Here is a 4511-nt window from a genome sequence, read left to right on the forward strand (position 1 = left end):
GTACCAGGTGCGGATGAGGGGGTGCTCTGCAAAGGGGGTAGTGGGTGGAAAGAAGATCGAGGGATGGTGGGGGTGGTCGGAGGTACCTGGTGGGTGTGGGGGGAGATAGTAGCCCTCGAAGGGGGGGGCTGTGGGTCAGGGTAAGCGGGGGATCCGTGGGAATTGGGGGGAAGTGGGTGTGGGGGGTGTGGGATCTCACATGAGGTAGTCTGTGGCACGAGTGGTGGATGTGGGGTACTGCGGTCCCTGTTAGGTGGGGCAAGCAAGGGGGACTGCGGAGTGCTCTGCTGAGGGGGCGTCACTCACCCTCCTACTTCATGCTGCAAAGGTCGTGACTAAGGAGCTGGCTGCGGTCCCCCCTGCCATCTCCCTCTCTGTCGTCTCTGGACCTGTGTGAAGCCACCAGTGTCCTCCACCTCCAGGCCTCTCCACGAAGTCGCCTTTGCTTTGAAATGTGTCCAGTTTGCTACCTTATGCCCAAAGTCATGCTAGCTTAGGCACTGCCTTGGTTGCCCAACCATAATGACCTGTTGCCTAAAGGAGTGACCTCCTATGTCACTCTTCAGAAACTTTGGTATACTCTTTGTGTCTATCATGGCCAGTCGTGCCTTTGGAACTCATGCAGTTATCACTGCATCCGTGAAGAGGCAGGAAGAACTTTGCCGAAGAGCCATGGAAAGTCCTCTACTAACTGCAGTACTCTACTGCCAGTTCGGGGAAAAGTAGGGTGATTAGATGTTTGAGAAATTTTTTATGGAGCGTAAATGTCTCAAGTGTGAAGCTACTATAATAGGGAACCATGTAAATGACCCCTTTCATGGAGACATAAGGGGAGCTCGCCACTAACTAATGGGTAGCGTCCGCAGATGTGAGTCGAACCATGAAAATCCCTTGGCCCACGAGGACTGCCTCCGCAATCTACGATGTGCCAATGTGTAGCATGGAGTGGAGCCAATCTCGCAAATGGGCCCTGGGTGGGGAATGTCCAAGGACTTGTACTATTTCTTTCAACTCCAGCGATGTCGCATAGATGGCTAAGAGCTTTTCTCAAAGAAGATGATATGGAAGGTGCTTGACAAGGGGGCACTCGTAGAATGCGCTGGCATCCTGACTAGAGGTTTCCATTGCTCATCCCTGCTAAGAACCTACCTATCACGCTGCTGTGCTATTGGAGTGGGGGCACAAGTGGTGGGTCTATCAGACGGGGCCGAGAGTTGTACAGCAGGAGCAAGTGACGAGCGGGCTGGCGGGCTGGACCAGGCGATGGGCTGGCAGTGGCTAGGAGTAGGTGGGGTGGCGGTCGAGGACTGCAGGAGGGCAGGAGCACGCGACAGGCTGGCAGCAGCCATGAGAAAGTGGGGCGGGCACTGCAAGGTAGTAGCAGGCGACAGGTGCATGGGTTGGCAACAGCCAAGAGTAGGAGAGGCGAGCAAGGCAAAGCAGGTGATGGCGATGGGCAGGAGCAGGTGGGGCGGGCGAGAGGGAGTAGGTAATGGTGATGGGCAGGGGCAGGCGGGGCGAGCGCAAGGAAGCAGGTGGACTGGCACGAGGGATTAGGCGCAGGGGTAGGAGATCAGACGTGACGCGATGGGCAAGAGGTCCTCAAAGAAATACAATCCTCTTCATGACATTCTCAAATTGACTATGGTGGATTTAGGAACAAGAACAACTCACGTTGGAGCAAGAATGGGTAAACATGGTCTAATTAGGAAGCTATAAAAGTTAAATCTCGACATCAGGAAGAAGGCTACAATGTCGTGCCAATTCACATCCATCATCTGAAAGCTCCAAATGTAGCAGTCTTAGGGCAACTTCTAGATGATGTGGTAATTGGTATATTGTGACTCATTCAGACCATAAATCCTTGGGTTGTGAAGATCAAGTTTGGTGATGTTACACCTATGTCTTCTACAAGTTCTTCCATTTGGTTAGACTAATCCTTTTAGCTAGTCCTGTGGTTAAATAAGTGAATATCGAAAGTGGTATGTTGTGGGGTATGTATGAGGAGATAAGTGACACTTTGGGGAATGTAACGGAGGACTTTGTGGATGGTATAAGAGCTACAAGCATGCTTTTTGGGGTATGCATGACCTAACTCTTTGGTATCACACGAGGAGATGCTGCATGGCTAAAATCATGGAAGAGAGAAAGGTGTGAGTTCAGACTGAACCCAAAAACTAATATGAAGAACCTATTTTGGGAGGTAAAGAGCGAGCTTTTTGGGAGTACTACGGGTTGCCCCGATCTTTTTTGGGGAATGTCCTCTCTTTCTCAAAAGGAGGCCTGCCAACGATTCGGAATCTCCAGCCTTCCACTGTTTATTATACAAGGGACCAGTAGCGCTTGGTAAGGCTGGCTATGGCAAGTGAGTATGCATGGATTGTTTGACACAATTAGCAGAAAGAAGGCAAGCTCATATCAGGTTTACGTGGGTACAAAGTAGGTACCAGTTAGTAAAGGCAACCAGACTATGATCAACTTCCAAAAATTTTGGTATGAACTCTTATTTCCTTACCAACCTGCTCACAAGAAAGAGGCCTCTAATACTTGACTACTTGCACCTAAGTTTTCCACCAAAGATCTTGATGGAGCCTCGTCCTTGTATAAGTAGGTATACAAATGGATCCAATTCTCCAAGTTGCAACACCATTTGCATCAATAACACAATAGGCTTAATAAGTAGCTATCACTCTACTCTCTCAACTTTGTTTTCTCAAATCAGTATAAGATGTTATAGTTGCATCTTGCTTGTTTCTTCATGAGGGTGATCATGCTTCCAGTTCCAACCTTGTACATCACCCTACCTAGGCATGATATTGTGCTATCTTATAATAGAAAGTTTTCCTTCTTCATGTGATGCCTTTTTTGATCCCTTTTTTTTCCCTACCTCCTAAGAGAGAAACCCTTATTCTTTATACTCATATAGATGCCAATAGGCATATTCCACGGTGGATTCCATGAGACCACAGTGGATTTGGTGAGGTTTTTACTGAGGGTTTTTATTTTACTATGGATTCCATGAGGTTTTTATTCCATTAGATTGTGTAAGGTTTTTATTCCATGGTGGATTTCGTGAGGTTTTGCTATGGATTTCGTAAAACTATATTTATTTTTTGAGACTCGTACACAAGGTGGATTTCATCTGCAAGAAATTGATGGGGATGCATGTCCTTTTCAAGCATCAGATTAATTTAATGTGCATGTGGGTGATTCCACAGTAGGTGATTTCGCAAAATACATTTTTTAAATGATGGACATTCATTAGTTTAGAGTGCACTCGTATTAAATTAAGGTTCGGATAGAGTTTCAACCTATTTATTTATGTTGTAGCTGAAGACTACTAGGTATTCACTTTTGTGGATTTTATCTTATTATTTTCTAACAATTGTGAATGCTTCAGTTGATGTGTAGACCAGGCAGCAGTGGCGTTGGGAAGCACTAAGCAATGGCATGTATTCAGATTACCGTGAAGAAATTGTCATTTTTGATAGGCGCATCTTATCATTAAAGGCGTGGCACTAATATTTATTTAGGCACACTTATTTATTAAAGTGTTTGACAAACATTTATTATTTTGTAGACACGTAGGTGCTCGGTTTAAATATTTCATTATTGGACATTGTATTTGGGCACAACCCGACTTTTTGGACACCTAAACACTTTATTCTTTATTTGCGCAAAAGAAAACACAAAAGCCAAAGCATGCTAATTATAAATTGGGGTATTTTTTAGCTCGAAGATCAATAAATTTATAAATACATGCCTTGTGAAGTGCTCACACAAGGCATGGGGAGATATTGTACCCAATTTGTATTTTTGTCTCATGTCTTGCAAACCTTTCCTCTTGCTTTATGAGCTTTTGTAGAGTTCTTTGTTCTTGGGGACCTTCCGACATTCACTACGCATGCACATAGCATCTGATTTGCGTACCACACATACACCTACTAGGTTTGAATTTCTTTCTTTTGTTTCCTTTTATTGTCAATATGTTTGTATAATTAAATTAGCAAAAAAAAAACTTTTGACTTGAAGGTCCTATGAATAAGGTTGTGTGCGTGTCTTGGGGGAAGGGGAGGGGGAAGGAATAAGCTAGAGAGGTTTGTTTATTGTTCAACATATCCCACCATAGACTATTAGTTAAACTAGAACTAGAGTGGAATAGAACAAATTTACAAACTCATTTAAACTTGAAAATGGACATTCTGCAAAGAGACTAAGGCCTTAACTCACACCACAAGTCCTCTTGGGTTAGTTTGCCTCTTTTTAAAAAAAGGTAAGGATGTTCTTGGTTTAAGCTACATAGGTGGATTGTTGGCGGCTTAGCATGGGAATGAGGAACATATAGCTAGCCTAATTTAAAACAACCATTGTTAGTTTTTGAAGCACTTAACATTAAGAGTTTGTAAAATACATAAGGCTCTTTAAAGAAGGTTACCTTGGTTATGTTAGCTATAGCTATTTTGAATCCCTTATCATGTACTGTGTAACACCTCCAAAAAGTGAGGATTGAC

This window comes from Lygodium microphyllum, chromosome 12, assembly GCF_053477565.2.
Source record: "Lygodium microphyllum isolate KBCC chromosome 12, Lygodium_microphyllum_v1.1.10, whole genome shotgun sequence".
NCBI classification, from domain to species: Eukaryota; Viridiplantae; Streptophyta; class Polypodiopsida; order Schizaeales; family Lygodiaceae; genus Lygodium; species Lygodium microphyllum.